A 20,284-nucleotide genomic window follows, 5' to 3' on the forward strand; every position below is an offset into this window, starting at 1 on the left:
AGGTGTGGTTTAGGAAGAACCCTTGATTATATATTTAGGAGGTATTGTTTTAAGAGAGATTAAGAGAGATGGGTATATTGCAGTGGAGTGAACTGACCGTCCAACCATCCAGGTGGTGTCGCACTTATAAAGCAAAAGAACTAAAGGCTTGGCTGTGCGCCAACAAAAAAACACTGACGTCATAGCTAAACCGGACAAACGAACTCCTGACACCGGCTGGATTTGATTATTCAAAATGGCGGACATACCTCAATTTAAGGCTATAATATGCTAGTTGGCCAAACATTCTTTAGATGCACGGTTGTGTTCTGTAACGGCTTTGTAATTTATGCTATACATACAGTTATATATTAAAATACGCGTTCGCCTTGTGTATCTTGAGTTACAGTAGCCAGATTAAGCCTTGATTGATGACGTTCGTTTAAGGTTTTGTCTGCCATCTAATATTACATGTTGTAGCGAAAAGGGTAGTAGTTCAAATTCGTCGACAACGTCTACCGTCTAAAAATGCCTACGAGCAAAAACAACTTCCGGTGCCTCGCCGCCTAAAACATTACAACTTTCAATGTTATTCCACCAGATATCATTGTTTCTGCAACATTTAGATTTGAGGTCAATTAAGTGGCGAGATCTTCGAGAACTGAAAGCTATGGAAACAGAATACTGTAATGATTACTTGGTTCGGAGCGAGAAAGCCCCGAGTATCAACTCGCCAAGTTCAAGGACGTTATTGATCACGATGGCTTTTAAGTATTCAAAGCCTTAAGCTATACTGAAGAAGAAGAAGCAAACGATTCCCGTGTAGTAATGGGGAAGATGAAAAGGTATTGCATCAGCGAAGTAACGTAAATGAGATTGTTTCAGCTAGCGGGAAAAACTTCCTACCGTAACGCTCGACAACTTATTTAAAAAGAATTAAAAGAACCTTGGCAAAGAGCTGGAATTTATGTGAGTTTTTAGGCTTTTTTATCCCATACTCTCATCTGCCTTCGGTTGGTCTTGGGATAAAACATGAACAAAGCACAAAGCAGCCACTTAGGACGACAGACCCCACGTTAAACAAGTGTATCGACCTTCCAGCATCCGGGATGCAAATATAGGGATCTTAACTATGACGAAGGCGACGCCGAGGACAACTCCTTGTAAAATTGAATTTGTCTAGGATGGCTATGGCTCTAAAACCTCGCTCAGGCTACACATATTCAATGACAGCTTTCAATTCTAAATGGAAATACGAAAAATTAGCAGCTCGACTCATCGTTCGTGTTCGCGGTCATTTTGCAGTGGACGGCTATGAAATGTACAAAGGTTTACTGAACACACTTGTTTTGGTTTTACTCCAGTTTGAGATTGGATCTGAGTGGTCTAATTGTTAAGTAATTGGTTTGGTTTTGGTCAAGCTACGACACTCAATTGAAAATGACTCTACGTATTAATAAAAATAATAAATAGTCTTGCGTTTGGGACGCCAAAATGTACATGGACTATTTGAATCACAGTTGTATGGCCATCAGGTCCCACCGAGACTTGAACTCGGACCGCTGGATTCAAAGTCCAGAGTGCTAACCATTACACCATGGGACCTTGTACACGATACCTGAAGAAATTTGCCAGGTAATTTAATTTGAAAGTACACCTTTTTATAGTAAAATATAATTTATATCATTTAATTAAGCTAAACTGAAGAATATGTTCTTATCTTGTCCCTTATTAATAATGGTAATTGAACTGAGTGGAGTGCAATTTGGTCTGAAATCACAAGTATGATTTCAGACCAAAATCGCACGACCCGAATTTCAATTACCACTTTATTACATCCATTTTGAAATCGTACAATTTAATAGCCCAGTACCAGTATTTATTGAACCAATAGCCGGTTTGTCAAAAAGCGGAACCGGAAACGCGTTTACATCTCATTTTGACAACATGAAGACTTACATGTCAACGTCATGTGTCAAAAACTCATTCGAGCGTAACGAAGGAAAAACACGTTCCATCTCAAGCGGTTAAAATTTCCTCAAGTCATTAGCAAAACAAAACAGTCCACTTGAAAGTTCAATCTTCGTCGTCCGACTCAATGATGTAAGCCCTTTGTAATCGTTTCTTCTGTGGTTCTGACTTGTCATTGACGTCTTTGGAGTAGAAATTGAACGTGAAACCCGTGTAACTCGGGGATGGTTGTTGTTGTTGTTGTGGTTGATGGAACGGGGCTGCCAGAAGAAGTGAAGGCTGCCATGCGGTACTGGAACTGCGAAGGAAAGCTTGGTGGAAATCCGGACCATCCAGTTGGCTGAAAACCAGGATTGAAGCCCATCATTGCCTGATGTATTTAGCCTTGTTGTTGGTGAGTAGGAGCCAGTGGTGCTCGTTGGCGTTGGACTGCAAGTGCTTGATTTGAGGCTTCATTTGCACTGGTTTGGTTGGAGACCTCGTTTGGACTTTTTTCGTTATGCCCTTCTTTATATCGGAATATATCCACTGATTATGTGAGACAGTTCTTTCCTTTGGTTCTCATTTATTTCATCGTAGTCGTCTAAGGAAGATTCACGAGCATGGCCTGTTATTTCGCAGATGACATTGCGCGGTTGACCAGAATTCTTCAGTTTTGACACCAATGTTTTCCTCATGTTGTGGTTCGTCAACTTCTTATTTGTCTTGAGACAGGAGGCCATGGATTTCATGATATTGCCGATGGTGTTTTGTCCCATTCGAATTTTGGTGTACCAGACATCTGGTGACTGAGGACGATTTATGATGCTCCGATAGAGAGGCCCTGTGTCCTTCATTCCCTCGGGTCGCTTAGACAACCAAAGCTTGAAGAGCCTCACTGGATCGGTTTTTCCGCCGTCGGTGCCGTACATAACCTGTGGTGTAGTTCTTCGCCTGATTGACAGACCACCGCTTCGTGTTTTGGTTGGACCTTCGCAGAACTCTACGACTTCAGTGCCATCTTCTTGCTGTCTTGTCACAAGGTCCTCCACGTACGCGTCGTAGTGTTCCTGGCGACCGCGTAAGCCAAGTTGTTCAGTCAAGTTTTTAAAGTTCATATTGGTCAGTGCCTTTCCATATAAATCCCCCAGCTGACCTTTCTCCCACAGGGCAGATTCCTCGTCTGGTGTTAGTGGCTGTGCTTTGTTTGGTCTCCTACCCTTTCCTTGCTGGCGCAGAGAAAGTGCCTTCGCGTTGAGGACTTCTTGTGAGTTATGGAACTCTCTCGATCGCACGATACTCAGTGGATAGTTTTTGTCCTTTAGATGACGTTCAATCGCACTTTGCATGATTTTCAGTGATTCTGGCTCGTAATCATCTCCGTCCCTTTTTTTCACTTCGGCGTAGAACTTCGTCAGGACCTTGTTTAATTCTTCCGGCGACATTGTTTCGATGCTGACATTTTCATGATGGCGGGACTTTGCCCCGCTTTGGAACACGTTCATCCACTGTTTTGTAGAGCGGGACGTATTTTTATTCACTGCAACAGACTTCAGCTCTTGTATTTCATCGCTTGACACTACAGGAAACCTCGAGACGTCTACTTCATTAGTTGCCTCTGAATTTGTTGCTGTGTTTTCTTCGTTTGTTTCTGTTTTCCTGGCCTCGGGATCACACGGAGCTTCTTCAGTAGATGGTAAAGAAATATGGCCAAAATAATCGTCACAAACTATACTGAAAGTTGGAAACGACTCCCGGAAAAGTTGATTTTCAGCCTGGAGGAGCTGGTCATCATCATTTAGATACTGTACGTAATTAAATTCATCCATTTTTCAAACTTAGCGAAGTTTTGGCAACAAAAGTTGCCAAACTTGCCAAACAATGGCTTTTTCTGTCTTTCATTTTCCTGCAATGTGATTGGTTAATTTAAAAAAGCCTTGAAAACTGATTGGTTGTTTTGTTTTAGTGTCCCATTCTCATTGGCTGAGAAAAAGGTGCGATTTGGAGCAAAAAATAGTGCGATTCGTGAATAAATCGCACCATTAAGAGCCAATCAGATTGCAAGGATAACCAGTGATTTCAAAATGGATTTAATAAAGAGCAAAATTCAATGAACAACAATTTTTATCAGAACCAGTATTTTGGTAAGAACCTCTGACAGTGCTTATAATTTATTTATAACGAAAGTTGGCTACTGAAAAGGGCAGCTCCTTTAACAGCGCGAGGAAAGTGCTGACACCTCAACATCACTTTAAGACGGCGATGACAGCAGTTAACATTAAATAATTTGCCAGAAAATATTTTCATTTTTTTAACGCTTATTTAAAAACTATAAAATTCATGGCGAACACCGCAGCAGACCTCAGAACCTCAGCAGTTTTCTTCAAAGTAAATTCTATTGAAATAGCCTTTGCTTGACGTAAATTCCTATATTTTAACAAATTTAATCTCACAAACTGTGCAGGGTCCCATGGTGTAATGGTTAGCACTCTGGACTCTGAATCCAGCGATCCGAGTTCAAATCTCGGTGGGACCTAGGTACATGAAATAATTTTTTACTTTTCGATATATTATAGTTTCAGATTTTTTAGTTTTCCTTAAAAAAATTCTAGTGGCATTAACGACGTGATAACTGAGTGAGTTCTAACTATGAAACAAACACTGATCTCTTTTAATAGGTATAATTGAATTGATATTTTAATTCCCGTAGGTTCCTGCTATTGTTGGCATAACAGTTGAGGCAATTGCAATACATTTTGTTAACTGTTGTTACAATTCTTGTTTGATTTTCATTTTTCTTGGCTCAAGCATCTTATCACGCTTCTTCGAGAACTCGTATTATCCGGGGGAGGGGGAGGGAGGGGGGAAGGTGGGAAGGTAAGAAAGAGAATAGAAATTTCATAACGAAAGAAACTAGGACAACTAGGGGGTCGTTGGTCGGATCAGGGAGGTAGTCTCATTGAAAGGGGATTTCAGATAAGAGCTGATGTACCATGTGAACATTTGCTCTCTCCAGATTTGAATGAGAATCAATATTTTTTTTAAATTCATTCCTACATCAAAGCGTCGGTGGTATAGTTGTGAGCATAGCTGCCTTCCAAGCAGTTGACCCGGGTTCGATTCCCGGCCGACGCAGCATTTTTTTTCTTCTGTCTTACTGAAGAAACCACTGTGAAAACTGAATCCTGAGATGTTGGGCTTTTTCCCATGTTACCCAATTTTTACTTTTTTCCAAACAAACAAACAAGCAAAAAACAAACAAACAAACAAACAAACGTTAACTGAGGCTCATAGCTCCTGGTACAGTTAATATTCAACATTAAAATAAGTATTTAAATCCTACCTTTGTAGTTAAGTTTGTGTCAGAATTGGAGTCCTGTCGAGAGAAAGAAAAGCTATAGCTTATGACTTGATTTTATGTTCGGTACATACAGAAAGCAAACGAGTAAACACTCCCGCCGAAATCAGTGTTTCTGAAAATTGATTGTTTTCCTGGCGCGCAAAGGGAAAACATTCGCTACATAAGTAAAAGGTATGTAAAGAAACCACAAAACTTGTTTGTGCTAGAAATAGTTACGGGAGTGGTTTATTTAAGGTTAGATTGGAAAATATTACCTAAGCAGTGTTAGTTCTGTTAAACCTTCGGTGCTGAACACGAACGTGAGATTGTAGTCCAGTTTCCTGTAATGACAGCAGGTCGATTACTAAAACTAGCCTTAAGATTTATAAATTAGAAGTATTGGTATCAAGAACGCGCCGAGATTTGGGAACTGGGATTGCTGGATTAAGTGTTCAGAGTGTTGAGCATTATATCATAGGACCTGAACTCATGAGGAACAAAAATGTCTCATACATTGTATCCCTAACATCTTACGGTTTTTCATCTCTTGATATGTAGATTGCAGGGGAGAGATTAGCATAACGTGCTAGTGGTCGGACGTGTTTTTCGTTGCTCCTCGAAATGGCGGAGTAACAAGTGACCACGTTCCCGAAGCTAATCATTGAAATGCCTGAAGATAGTGGAAAACCTAATGAGCCCAAAAGAGGAAGAAGTAGGAAACGTCAAAGAGGAAGCAGCTCCAAAACGGACGAAGAAACTAACGATTCTGACATGATTTGCGGTCAACATGGCGACCAAGTTGACCAAGACGACGACCGGACAGGCGCTGTTCGCTTTGAAGAAATTAATCAGAAGCTTGACAAGCTCTTGACTCTTTGTCCTCTAATTGAAGACCTTAAGACCCAGTTAGCGAAGCTAAAGGAAGAAAATATAGAGCTAAAGAAATCATTACAATGGGCGACAGACGAAGTAAACGATTTGCGAAACAACCAGAATGAAATGAGAGCCGAACTAAATAACTCCAGAGACATGTTGCAATATGTCCAGCAAGATCTCCAGATGCAGACCATACGCGCAACATTAAAATTGAAGCTCAGTCAAGGCGAAGTAACATTAAATTCTTTGGAGTGCGAGAAGCAGAAGCTGAAAGTAACCCGTACGAAACAGAGAGGATCGTAAAACTTCTTCTTGTCAACGAGCTCAAAATGCCGAAGGAAGACGCGGCGAATTTAAAATTCGAAAGAGTACACCGCATGCCAACTAAACGTTCAGCAAGGATACCAACGAATAAACTAAGACCTATTATAGCCAAGCTGAGTTTTTACAAAGATAACGGCCGTATATTTAAGCACGTGAAGAATATCGACCCTGAGTTAAAGATCGGCGTCGGAGATGACTATCCCAAGGAAATAGATGAAATGAGGAAGGCGCTACTACCAGTTTTAAGAAAGGCCAAGAGGGAAAAGGCTTCAGCCTCGTTCAACGTGGACAGACTTGTAATTAATGGTCAAATTTACCGTGGACCTGAAACTGAGAAGTTTCCTTTCTATGCAAAAGTTTTGTCTTCGTAAAATCGCTATCTGATCTTATTTAAATCACAAGACAGCTTCGGGAATCCATCTTGCACGGTAAGCTGTCACATTTTCAAGGGAGTTGTTTACATTTAGGTCATATGCATACTTGAGACTCCCTTGCCTCCTTTGCTAATTGTTAGTAAAGTAGTCAAAAGTGCCAGATTCTAACTTTGCCGTCGTTGATTACTTTGCCCTAGAATTTCCTAAATTTTCGAGGCTTTAACTGTACAAATTTGATAAATTTATGCTGGCACCTTTTCATTTATTTGTGTTTAGGTTGGTTTTATTTTTCACTGTCGATTTTCGTTTACATATCAAGAACGAGTACCCAATTACGTTTAAAAGATTCCGTCTTACAGCCAACTACAGAAGATTTTATAATAATTTATATACCCAAATTCTAATGCTAGTTACACCGGTGCCTTTGTCATCACCGCAAAAATTCTCCAATTTTATTCAAACCAATTTATTAAGATTTGAATATGACAACCCCGTTTAAAGCATCTTTTTGCTCACTTAATGCCAGAGGTTTAAACCAAGCACGAAAAAGACGACAGTTGTTTAGGTGGCTTCATAATTATAAATTTGACGTAATATTCCTACAAGAAACTTACTCAACACAAACTGTTGAAGCGATATGGAAATCTGAATGGGGAGGGAACATCATTTACAGTCACGGAACAAATCATTCAAAAGGTGTTGCAATTCTCTTTAACCCCAAACTGGATGTACGCATAGGGAGCTCTGAAGCTGACAAAAACGGGAGATATTTACTACTAGAAGCTTCCATATTTGAGTCTACATTCTTGTTTTGTAACATTTACAGCTCAAATGACAATAACAGTCAAATTACTTTCTTCTCAAAGCTCAGTGACAGTCTCAGGAGGCACGCTGATATGCAAATTGTTCTAGGAGGCGATTTCAATTGCGCTCTAGCACCTTTGGATAAAACTGGCGGAACTTCAACTGAGAGAAAAACGACAGTAATTAGCAAAATGAAAAACTTGTGCACGAATTTTGACCTCCAAGATGTGTGAAGATCACAACACCCCAGAACATCACAAAACACATGGCGCAATAACTCGTTGAAAGTGCAGTGCAGGCTAGATTATTGGCTGGTTTCAAAAGAATTGCCAGCGCTTGCGACAGATTCCGGAATCGTCACCTCAACAATATCAGATCATTCTGCAATAACTCTTCACCTGCAATCAAAAGAGTATGTTCAACGAGGTCCAGGTTTTTGGAAGATAAATAACTCTCTTTTAAGTGATGAAAGGTTTGTACAGGATCTATCGAGTAAGATACCGGAGTTCAAAACAAAACACGATTATTTGGATGACAAAGGCCTATACTGGGACATGATTAAAATGGAGGTGAGAGGTTTCTGTGTTCAATATACAAAACGGAAAAACAGGGAACGCCGCAATACCGAAAAGCACCTCCAACAACAAATTGATCATTTAATGAACCAGCTTAAGACTGACAGAACAAAAGAAAACATATTAAAATTTTACCGTCTCAGAGCAGAATATAATGCGATAGCTGAATACAGAACAAAAGGTGCTATAATAAGAAGCAGGACAAGTTGGCATGAAAATGGCGAAAAAAACACTAAATATTTTCTAAATATGGAAAAAAGACCACATCGTAAATCTCACATTTCAAAGCTTAAAACAAACGACGATAAGGAGATCAACGATCCTAAAACTGAGAACAAGGAAAAATGTTCTATAAAAACCTATATACTGCGGCGCACGGTAACGACTCGAATTATGAACTATTCTTTGAAAATTGAATTATTGCTAAACTCGATGCAACTCAACAAGGGGAACTTGAGCGTCCGCTTCTCAACGAGGAGTGCTTTCTCATATTAAAACAGTGTTCCAAAAATAAAACCCCAGGAACAGATGGCCTTTCTGTAGAATTTTATTTACGGTTCTAGTCTTTGCTAGGAGAAGAAATGGTACAAAGTCTCAACTACGCATATGAACACGGACAACTGAACATAACGCAAAAACAGGGCATTATCAAGGTGATACCAAAAAAAAAGGAAAGACAAGTCATTCCTTGAAAACTAGAGACCCTTAAGCTTACTCAATGTTGATTACAAAATCGCTACCAAAGTTATAGCACACAGGATTTCAAGTGTTCTTCCAATCATTGTCAATGAAGACCAAACCGGATATGTCAAAGGCCGGTACATCGGTCAAAATATAAGGCTAATCACAGACATCATGAAGGTAACAGAACTAGAAAATATACCTGGTTTGGCCATTTTTATTGATTTTAAAAAAGCATTCGATACGGTGGATTGGAACTTCCTTTTCAGGGCGCTGCCACTTTTTAACTTTGGCCCGTGCATTCAAAAGTGGATTAGAACTTTTTACACCGATTGCTCCAGCTGTTTTATTAACAATGGATTCGCATCTGAGTTTTTCAAACTCGAAAGGGGTGTCCGTCAAGGTTGTCCGCTCTCAGGCTCTCTCTTTGTTCTATGCGCGGAAATCTTAGCTAACGCCCTTAGAAATGACAACACCATCAAAGGAATAAAAATTCATGACAAAGAATTTAAATTGTCCCAGTACGCTGATGATACAACTGCCTTTGTTTCTGACACGAAATCTGCAACAAATTTATTCAAACTTTTGTCAAACTTTCAAGAATGTTCTGGCCTAGAAATAAATAAAAGTAAAACTGAAGGAATGTGGTTAGGCGCAAGCCGCAAAAACACAGCAAAACCCCTGGGAATTGCTTGGCCAGCTAACTCTATACTCGCACTGGGAATTAATTTCTCGTATAATGATGAAATTGTTTACAATAAGAATTTTGAACAGAAACTAATCAAAGTGAAAAGCCTGCTTAACTTGTGGTATCCTAGAAACCTTACACTTTATGGTCGCATAACGATTCTAAAATCCTTAGCGATTTCCAAACTCTTTTATAATACATCTGTCCTAACTTTTCCAACAAAATTCATCGCCATGGTAAATCAAGCAATTACGCAATTTGTATGGAATAAGAAAGCTAAAATTAAATACAGAACAATGATAGGGCCGAAAGAGGAGGGAGGGCTAGACATGCCGGATTTTCAAATAATCAATGAAGCGCTTAAAGTTGTTTGGGTAAGAAGATTAAGTGACAGCAATGGAACCGCAAGTTGGAGTCATATCCCTCTTTCCTATCTACAACCAGTTGGTGGTCTGTTTCTTCTGCAGTGTAATTTTGACTTAAAGCTACTTAAAGTTGATATACCGATTGATTTCTACAAAGAAGCTCTGTGCGCCTGGCAAAAAATTAACTGCAGTACTCCTAATACCAAAAAGCAGGTACTGAATGAAATAGTTTGGAACAATCATCACATAAAGATAGAAGGATATTCCATTTATTACAAAAAATGGCACGATGCTGGATTAACTAAAATTGAAGACTTTTTTCGAGGCAACAGATTCCTAACTTTTGAGGAATTCCGTAGCAAGTTCAAAATTAACACAAACTTCTTAAACTATTTCGGTCTATACCACGCAGTCCCTCAAAAATGGATCAATATTCTCAAAGGAAATGTTACTGAACCCTTGGAAAAACGTTCTGAGAAGGATAAGATATCTTTAGATAAACTCAGCAACTAAATTCTTTGTTAAGAGTAAATTCGTTACGCCTACAGCTGAACGAAAGGTGAAAGAAGCCAGTCTAAAAGAACATACAATACAACTCACTTAAAGCCTTCCCTTTAATGTTACAAAAGACACTAGACTCGCCATTTTCCAATACAAAATAATTCATCACATTCTACCCACAAATTCGACACTTTTTAGAGATTCATTAAAGGAACATGATAAATGTCACCTCTGTGGAGAAAGACAAACGTTAACCCACCTTTTTGTTACCTGTTCTGAAGCTCAGCATTTTTGGTCTCTCTTTACTAATTGGTGGAGCTCCAAAAACGGGGATAGGATCACTCTCGATAAAAATGAAATAATATATGGCGTGACAGAGAACTTCGCTCGTTGTCTTGGTTTAAACCTCTGCATTATTATAGCCAAATATTATTTATACACTGCCTCCAGAGTTTTATTTCGATGCTTTCCTGGCGATGTTGACAAACAAAATTAAAATTGAGAAACATAAATCTAAGTCACAAATTAATATGTGAGAAAGCCTCCTATTGTAGTTAACCCCTCAGTTACATGAACGATATTAACAAATTGTAATGTAAGATATTATTGTAATGTAAGTTATTAATATAATGTTAGTATTGTAAGTTTTGTTATTATCGTTAAATTGTAAGTTACGTTGACATTGTAAGTAGTAGGTAATTTTTGTATGTAATGTAATGTAAGATATTGCAATAAAGAAAAAAAATATATATGTATATATATAGATTGCTATGTTGTTTTTATAAATATGGAAGACTCCATGGAAATGATCTCTTTCACCGGCCTTGTTAAAATCAAGGCACTTAAAATCATTTCTGGTCGTCTTCGTACCAATTGAAACCAAGTGACTTAAGAGCGGTTAAGAGTGTCCAAAGTAATCAGGTAATTACTTTGGTTTTAGTTTTGGTTTTACTACGGTTTGAGATTGGATTAGTGGTCTAATTGTTAAGTAATTGGTTTGCTTTCCGTCAAGCTACGACACTCAACTGAAAATGGCTCTATCTATTAATAAAAATAATAAATAGTCCTGCGTTTGGGACACCAAAATGTACATGGACTATTTGAATCACAGTTGTATGCCCACCACGTCCCACCGAGATTCGAACTTGGATCGCTGGAATCAAAGTCCAGAGTGCTAACTATTACACCATGGGACCTTGCACACGATAACTGAAGAAATTTGCCAGGTAATTTAATTTGAAAGTACACCTTTTTATAGGAAAAGATAATTTATATCATTCAATTAAGCTAAACTGAAGAATATGTTTTTACCTTGTCCCTTATTAAGAACAAAATTCAATGAAGAACAATTTTTATCACAACCAGTATTTTGGTAAGAACCTCTGACAGTGTTTATAATTTATTTATAACGAAAGTTGACTATTGAAGAGGGTAGCTTCTTTGTAGTAACACAGTGAGAGGAAAGTGTTGACACCTCAAAATCACTCGTTTCTACCAAGCTGAACACCTTAAGATGGCGTTGAGAGCAGTTAACTTTAAATAATTTGACAGAAAATATTTTCATTTTTTCAACGCTTATTTATAAACTACAAATTCATGGCGAACACCGCAGCAGACCTCAGAACCTCAGCAGCTTTCTTCAATATATCCTAGTTTCTTTCGTTTTCGATATATTATAGTTTCAGATTTTTTAGTTTTCGTTAAAAAAAATTCTAGTGGCATCAACGACGTGATAACTGGGTGAGTTCTAACTATGAACCAAACACTGATCTCTTTTAATAGGTATAATTGAATTGATATTTTAATTCCCGTAGGTTCCTGCTGTTGTTGGCATAACAGTTGACCCAAATGAAATACATTTTGTTAACTGTTGTTACAATTCTTGTTTGATTTTCATTTTTCTTGGCTCAAGCATCTTATTACGCTTCTTCGAGAACTCCTATTATTCGGGGGGTGGGGTGGGGGAAGGTGGAAAGGTAAGAAAGAGAATAGAAATTTCATAACGAAAGAAACTAGGACAACTAGGGGGTCGTTGGTCGGATCAGGGAGGTAGTCTCATTGAAAGGGGATTTCAGATAAGAGCTGATGTACCATGTGAACATTTGTTCTCTCCAGATTTGAATGAGAACCAATATTTTTTTTTAGTTCATTCCTACATCAAAGCGTCGGTGATATAGTGGTGAGCATAGCTGCCTTTCAAGCAGTTGACCCGGGTTCGATTCCCGGCCGACGCAGTATTTTTTTTTTTTTCTTCTGTCTTACTGAGGAAACAACTGTGAAAACTGAATTCTAAGATTTTGGGCTTTTCCCATCTTACCCAATTTCTACTTTTTTTCAAACAAACAAACAAACAAACAAACAAACAAACGTTAACTGAGGCTCATAGCTCCTAGTACAGTTAATATTCAACATTAAAATAAGTATTTTAATCCTACCTTTGTAGTTAAGTTTGTGTCAGACTTGGAGTCCTGTCGAGAGAAAGTAGCGCTATAGATTATGACTTGATTTTATGTTCGGTACATACAGAACGCAAACGAGTAAACACTCCCGCCGATAAAGGAATGTGAACGAAATGACCTAGCTTACCTGATTATAAGTACCATAAATAAGGCCCATGCTAGTGTCCATGTGAATGAGACTTTGTGATGAAGAACACGTGTTAAACTGCTTACTGACAGAAACCAGAGAGTTATTTAAAAAAGTCCAGATTGCCTCTAAAAGTGAAAAGCATAAAACAAGAATCAATTATTGTCCTTATTCAAATAAGCTAACAAAATTGGACTTGCGTCGGCCGGGAATCGAACCCGGGTCAACTGCTTGGAAGGCAGCTATGCTCACCACTATACCACCGACGCTACATGAGAAATGTACATTTTGGACCTGAAAGTCATTTTTCGCGTCACAGAAATCCTGGGGGCTACTCCCTTATAGTGGCTGTTTATGTATGCTTGACCCCAAAGGGTATGGTTTTTTAGCAGTTTTGGTCAAACATAGGTTATGGATTTTGGCCATTTTAATTTGGTCGCAAATAGGGTATGGTTTTGCACTCGTCTTGAATTGGGTATGTTTTTTAGAAGAAGCTACTTTTTCACTATATAAGGCAGTTCTGAAAAAGAGTACTGATTCAAATGTCAGGTCTTAAATAGGGTATCTAATTTTTGGTCAGGTCGTAAATAGGGTAGCGAAAATCACCAGTTTTAGACTTATTAAACAATGCAAGGGTTTCGAGAAACGGTCTGCACAACCTCACCCAGTTTTTCTGGGAGTATCCCCCTCCCGGGGACAGAAATGATGGTTGGAAGCGTCGCTCTAAAGCTGTATGACAAAGTGCGATCACCAATTCAGGTGCTCCTGTATTCGCAAATAAACACGAAAAAAAAAAATACCGTGCAAGTCCGTTAATGCGACCTGCGTTGCGCCTTAAAGATGTAGTGGCATTAACGGTCGCGATAACTGGGTGAGTTCCAACTATGAAACAAACACTGATCTCTTTTAATAGGTATAATTTAATGTCATTTACCTCATAAGTAAATTCATAAAGAAACAAACAAGGTGGTCGTTGGTCGGATCAGATAGACTTATAAAATAGAGTTTTCAGATAAGAGCTTTTTCTCCATGTGAGCATTTGGTCTGACAATGCAGGTTTCATTATTAATAAATGAGTTTCTTTTTAGATTACAATCCTTCGTCAAAGCGTCGGTGGTATAGTGGTGAGCATAGCTGCCTTCCAAGCAGTTGACCCGGGTTCGATTCCCGGTCGACGCAATTAGTTTTAGAGTTTCTGGTAAAGCAGATTAAAAATGCAACTGTGAAATGACAATATAAAAGCATGCAAGGTTGGGTTGTTAGCATGTATCATCAGAAGGACATTGAATGTTTTGTTTTCCAGTTTCCGATATAAGGAGGAATTGTTTTCATCAGATGCACTACAAAAATGAAAAAAATTCACTGTTTTAATGAGTGCTATTAATTAGTTCTATCATTATCTTAAAATGAACGATATATACTGCGTGAAAGCCAAAATATTCTAGAGTATTGTAGACTCCAATATGTGATTGTGACGCAATAGAATTTTAGAGTATTCAAGCCGCACACAACACGTGACGTACACCTGGAACATTCGTGTCGAATATGGTGGAATACGCTCCGTTCATAATCGTTCGTGGATTTTCGTTTAAGTATACCACACATCTGTCGTACTCCTAGAGGATGATGGCGAACCCTTTGTAAAAGAAAATTTATGAAAGAAGGTAACAGTTCGGGTGCATAGTATTCTCCTGGAAGCAAAATGTAGACTGAATTCAAAGTATGCGCGATCTGCGCGTGTATACGTTTATCCTCGAATACGTGGTCTTGACGCCAAAGCTACAGAATTCTAGAGTATTCATCGCGTGAACAACCGTGACGTAGACCTGGAATATTCTTATCGAATTTGGGCATACGGCAGGAGCACGACCGTGTATTCGTTCGTTGACCAGAACAATTTGCCCTTTGCAGGATCCCGTCACATGGTACTGAATTAATTACGCTGGGACTCAAGTTACACAGTGGGACTTCCAAAACAAAGGAAAGTCGGGCTGGACTGGTACGAGTTCCTTTGTATTGGAAGTCCCACTGCGTAACTTGCGTCCCAGCGTAATTAATTCCGTACCATGTGACCGGATCCTGCAAAGGGCCTATTGTACTTTTTTGGTTCATGTTGTCGGCGCAGCGCATGTGTTTTGCTTGAGTCAAGAAATTTACACACTTTGTTGTAACTTCGAATTCCCCTCATTCGGTTTTGACCGACTTTTTCGGAATAATCACTACAAAGCGATTTCTCTTTGTGTGACCCGTCTCATCTGAAGTGGTTAAGTGCTGCACAGCACGAAACCACAAATTGGACACTACGGGATACTTAAAGTTCCGCAAAGTTAAACTGACTAGAGACACGTAAAGCTGCGCAAAGTTTGGTTAGTCAACCTCGTTCCCAGGGTCTCTCATCTTACCGCCCCCTGGAGCGAGCGAAGAGAGACCTTGGTTGGGTCTGGTCACGTGTCTCCCAGAATCTGGGAGATAACAATTAAATTATTGAAGGGATGGGCGGCCTAGTAGGAATTTTGTCTATAATTAGCCTACGGGAGTGCGGTATGTGTTGTCACCAAAGTAAACCAAGAACAATATGATGTTCTGCGGCAATGTCGATCCGGCGGTAATATTCTGCGAACGCCGGGGAAAACTTATCCATCATCTGATAGCGGAAATTCAAGTCGCTGAAGGTTGTATGGTTTAGTGAAGGACGTTACATATTGTAACTAGGGCATCTAAAAGATAGTACTGCTGCGGCACATTCTGTTGATAGTGACATATTTAACGCAGTAATTTATCTATCTGCGCGTTCCAAGATTTACTATAACCTTTATTTCTTAACTGAAGTATTGTCAAATCGTGGTGTCTAACTTAAAATCTGTCCTTGAATACATCAATTCTTAAATTAGTGTCAAATCGTGGTGTGCAACTTAAAATCTGTCCCTGCATGCATTAACTTCATGCATGATGACGCATCGATGGTGACCTGTAACAAGGGCCGGGAAAAAAAAGCACATAGTGATCTGAACTTTTTTTGGACAGAAAACGATACACATCAACCTCCCCTTTACCAGATCGCGAAAACCGAAAGATGTGGAAATTGTTGGGGCAGAAATCTAACTTAAAGATTATGTACTGGTACACGTCAAATATCTCTAGAATGTTGACAGACTGTGTCGAGGACGCGTGCATCACGATGTGTGAAAATGCTAAAGCTTTAACTTAAATTCCTGTTTGGATGAAAAGGAATAGATCGCAGCATCTATGAAATTAGCGTGTTCTACGGATTTCGTTTGTTTTAATCATTCTACAAGCTTTAGTAACGACGATTTCTCTTCACTTAAGAATTCGACCAAGGAGGCGAGACTGCTAAGAAATGACATACTAAGTTTAAAATTAAGATGTCACAATTAATCGTCCAGATTTACAAACTTTCACATGCTACATTAAGAACAAAAGGAAGATTTGTGAAAGTCAAGCACGATCTCCTTCATATTGTCTTAAAATACAGGTAAATCAGAACAAAACATAACCACTATTAAACCTTTCTCACTGGAATCTACGCGAAAAGATGGAGTGACATCGTCGTGTTGAGCGTGGCGCAATGCACTTTGGTAAAAAGTGGCGTAGTGCACCCTAGTTAAATGCAATGCATTCTGGTAAAAAGCGATGAATTCGAGAATTCGTGCTCCCTTCCACATATTCTTCTTAAATCCTAATTATGTTGCTGCTCGCTCGCTACGCTCGCTCCGCAGCAAAAATCTCCACAAGAATGCGAATGCACACCGCGGCCGAGGCTGTGTATAGAAGATCTTTGACTCATTTTTACCTCAGAATGAAGTGTGGGTCTTATGAACGGCGATTAAATAATTTTAGAGAATTCAGGGCCTTTTAATTGATCACTGAAAGCCAAAGTCACTTCGAAAGGAGCGAAAGGGTGAAAACATTTATTGAAGTGTCACCGCGCCGTCGGCGCCCCGAACTTTGCAGAGCGCGAAGGATAATACAACGAACTGGTCGCGGTATCGATTTCGCGGTCGTCGCCGATAAACTGGATTTATCTTCGACCGAAAGGAGGCTAGAAATAGAAAAATATAATTTTTATTGTGTCGTTAACAAAGAAGTGTACGTGACTCCAACGGTTCGTGACAATTGTACACATTATCGTTTAATTTTCGATCTCTCGACCTTTCTTTGCTTCACGCGTGTTTCCGAGGGGCACTTTTTATGCCGTGTTATTAGAGGAAATGGAAATTATAGGTGGAGCAGAGTCGTTTGATTGTGTTACAGCATATTTTTAGAGGTCGCAGGTCTGCAAAGTTTCCGCTCTTAACTGCACGTCGCTTCTTAGAGTTTGACACCTCTGTAATTTGCCATGCCGTGCTTATACTTTGTTTAGGTTCGTTTCTATTGCAAGTTATGTTTTAAGGTTCTCAGTATTGGCTCTCCAGGGACAAAGATTAAAATATTCCGTGAACATATTTGCCTACTTGCATTCTATATTGTGACGCCGCAGGTGACGCCGAACCCGGCTATTTGATTAGAACTGTTTTCAAGCACAGTACGTTGCACGAATATCATATTTATCTTCGTCCAGCTTTTCTTCGGAGACTGCCGTAGCTTTACTTTGAGGAAGCTATACGTTTTCCTAGAGACATTCTTCTTTTTTTGCATCAATTTGATCGAGTGCATTCAAAGGAGAAACAACAATTACTACGGGATGAAATTGCGCTGCTCGACGTCTCCAGTTGGAATATGACTGACTTTCCATAAAATCCAGTAGGTAAGACAGCAACACTGAAAATCGCAACCACTAAATTGCCTCGAGACAGACTAGCTTAACCTTCAGGTAAACGTTGGAATAGATATTATTCGAAATTTCAGCCTGAAAGCTAAGTATTGATAAACGCCGCGGGTAATAGCAGTCGCAGCGCGTTGCATTGGACAAAGCTCAACGCGACAAATTGCTGATTACAGAGGACCCCTCCCCGATGTTCTCAATTGTCAAAGTGGCACGTGACCAGACCCAACCAGGGTCTCTCCTCGTTCGCTCCAGGGCGCGGTAAGATGAGAGACCCTGGGAACGAGGTTGTTGGTTAGTAAGAGGAATCAAGCTCGTGTCGGAGAAGTTTTGGTGCATTCAGCGGAGAAAGTCCCGAGACCTTAAGACAAATATCTTTTCTCTGTGGGATGAGTTTAACTCCGGATCCCGCAAGGCAACGAAACTCCTAAATAACGGCCCAATAGCTTCCTCAGTGGACTCCCTGCCATCATATCAACATTCCATTACGTTTGAACAAGAAATCACAAAACGTATACGAAGACGAAAACATTTTAATCAGATTTTTTCCTCGAGCTTACTGTTGAAACGAAATAGCTGGTTTTCACATGACGTCACTAAAATTCGAACTACAAAACTATTGATCTTCCTGAGATTTACTTTAATGATGTACAAGAGCAGCTGAAAACTAATATGCATACAAATTTTCGCTCCAAATGGGTTCTTGGTTTTGTGATACACTACGCTTGAATTTCTAAGCTTTTGCGTGACGCGGCATTTACATGACGGCCTAGAGAGCTGTCATGATGGTTAAAAAAAGTGACTTATTTCGGGGAACTTGGCTATCTGAACAGTTCATGTCTTAGAAAAAGTATTATTTTAATGTTTTAGAGTTCCTCGAGGGATAAACACATTTTTATGTTTATGAACAAGGAAACACTGCTTTTACCTTGTTGATAATTTCTATTTTTCCGTCTTCTCGACGTACACGGTCCCATGGTATAATGGTTAGCACTCTGGACTCTGAATTCAGCGATCCGAGTTCAAATCTCGGTGGGACCTGTCAGGATTTCTTTTTGTTTATAATTATCGCGGATTAAACATCGTTTCCGCCATCTGATTTTGATTTGTCTCTTAGTGAGTGAGTTCTTTATCGAATGTCTTTCAGAATAACTCTTTTTATCTCTAATATATAATATGTGAAACCAGTATGAGAAGCGATGCAAAAAAAAAATAAATAAATAAAAATAAGTTAAAGTAACTCTGATCAACTAGCTATGAGCATGTTGTTCCAAGAGAGGAATAGAAGCTAGCGCCGATGAAGGAATGTGAACGAAATGGCCTGGCTTCTTTATCTGATTAGATAGATAGATAGAAACCTTTATTTAAAAGTAAAAATCTCAAGGTAAAATTTTCAGAGAAATCCCTTCAGGGAGCATACAAACCATCTCTGCTATCAATATGAGCCCTGAGGTTATTACCTAACATAGATTATAAACAACATAGTTACGTAACAAAGATCATAAGTACTATAAATAAGGCCCATGCTAGTGTCCATGTGAATGAAACTTAGTGAAGAAGAATACGTGTGAAACTGCTTACTGAAAAAACAAGATAGTCCAAGTCCAGGACATGTGAACTTCTCAGTAACTTCTATAATAATTCTTGTTTGATTTTCATCAGTTGCTTTGTGTCATGTACCTTATCAGTAAATTCATAAGAAAAGAAACAAGGCGATCGTTGGTCGGATCAGGGGATAGTCTTACGAAAGGAAATGATCAGATAAGAGCTGATTTACCATGTGAGCATTTGCTCCGACAATTCAGGTTTCATTATAAATGAATTTCCTTTTTGACTGGAATCCTTCATCAAAGCGTCGGTCGTATAGTGGTACATTAACTGTACCAGAAGTTATGAGTGTCAGTTAACGTTTGTTTGTTTGCAAAAAAACAACAAAACAAAACAAAACAAAATGAGTAAGATGAAAAAAGGGCAACATCTCAGGATTCAGTTTTCATAGTTGTTCCCTCAATCAGGGAAAGGAAAAATTATTGTGTCGGTCGGGAATCGAACCCGGGTCAACTGCTTGGAAGGCAGCTATGCTCACCACTATACCACCATCTGGACAGAACAAATGTTCGCATGGTAAATCAGCTCTTATCTGAAATCCCCCATTAATAAGGCTACCTCCCTGATCCGACCAACGACCCCCTAGTTGTCCTAGTTCCTTTCGTTATAAGTTTTTTATTCTCTCCCCCTCTCCCCCCCCCCCCCCCCCCCCGAGTAACACGACCTCTCGACGAAGTCTGATAAGATACACGACACAAGAAAAATGAAAATCAAACAAGATAGTCTGGGATCAAATGTCGTAAAATTAAGTCCCGTGGGAATTTCGTGCTGAAAGCAAGCCACCAGTCTAAAAGTGTTCATTAGGGTCTAGTAAACATGAAAAGTTTTGGTGGTAACTCTGCAACTTGCT

At 39.3% G+C, this 20,284-nt stretch overlaps 7 non-coding genes and 1 pseudogene across 7 annotated transcripts; 5 read left to right on the forward strand and 3 right to left on the reverse strand.

Annotated features, from left to right (window-relative positions):
* Window positions 1–1,512: 1,512 nt before the first annotated feature.
* Window positions 1,513–1,584, reverse strand: Trnaq-uug (transfer RNA glutamine (anticodon UUG)). The gene has a single exon. It is a non-coding gene; the product is annotated as a tRNA-Gln (tRNA).
* A 362-nt stretch (window positions 1,585–1,946) lies between these two features.
* LOC149118616 (uncharacterized) lies at window positions 1,947–3,583 on the reverse strand (annotated as a pseudogene).
* Window positions 3,584–4,393: 810 nt separating this feature from the next.
* Window positions 4,394–4,465, forward strand: Trnaq-cug (transfer RNA glutamine (anticodon CUG)). Its single transcript has one exon. It is a non-coding gene; the product is annotated as a tRNA-Gln (tRNA).
* Window positions 4,466–4,992: 527 nt separating this feature from the next.
* Trnag-ucc (transfer RNA glycine (anticodon UCC)) lies at window positions 4,993–5,064 on the forward strand. The gene has a single exon. It is a non-coding gene; the product is annotated as a tRNA-Gly (tRNA).
* A 7,555-nt stretch (window positions 5,065–12,619) lies between these two features.
* Trnae-uuc (transfer RNA glutamic acid (anticodon UUC)) lies at window positions 12,620–12,691 on the forward strand. The gene has a single exon. It is a non-coding gene; the product is annotated as a tRNA-Glu (tRNA).
* Window positions 12,692–13,240: 549 nt separating this feature from the next.
* Window positions 13,241–13,312, reverse strand: Trnag-ucc (transfer RNA glycine (anticodon UCC)). The gene has a single exon. It is a non-coding gene; the product is annotated as a tRNA-Gly (tRNA).
* Window positions 13,313–14,150: 838 nt separating this feature from the next.
* On the forward strand, window positions 14,151–14,222 carry Trnag-ucc (transfer RNA glycine (anticodon UCC)). Its single transcript has one exon. It is a non-coding gene; the product is annotated as a tRNA-Gly (tRNA).
* A 4,573-nt stretch (window positions 14,223–18,795) lies between these two features.
* Trnaq-cug (transfer RNA glutamine (anticodon CUG)) lies at window positions 18,796–18,867 on the forward strand. Its single transcript has one exon. It is a non-coding gene; the product is annotated as a tRNA-Gln (tRNA).
* The last annotated feature ends 1,417 nt before the right edge of the window (window positions 18,868–20,284 follow it).

This window comes from Orbicella faveolata, unplaced genomic scaffold, assembly GCF_042242905.1.
Source record: "Orbicella faveolata isolate gen_17 unplaced genomic scaffold, um_ofav_v1 contig_1, whole genome shotgun sequence".
Lineage (NCBI taxonomy): Eukaryota > Metazoa > Cnidaria > Anthozoa > Scleractinia > Merulinidae > Orbicella > Orbicella faveolata.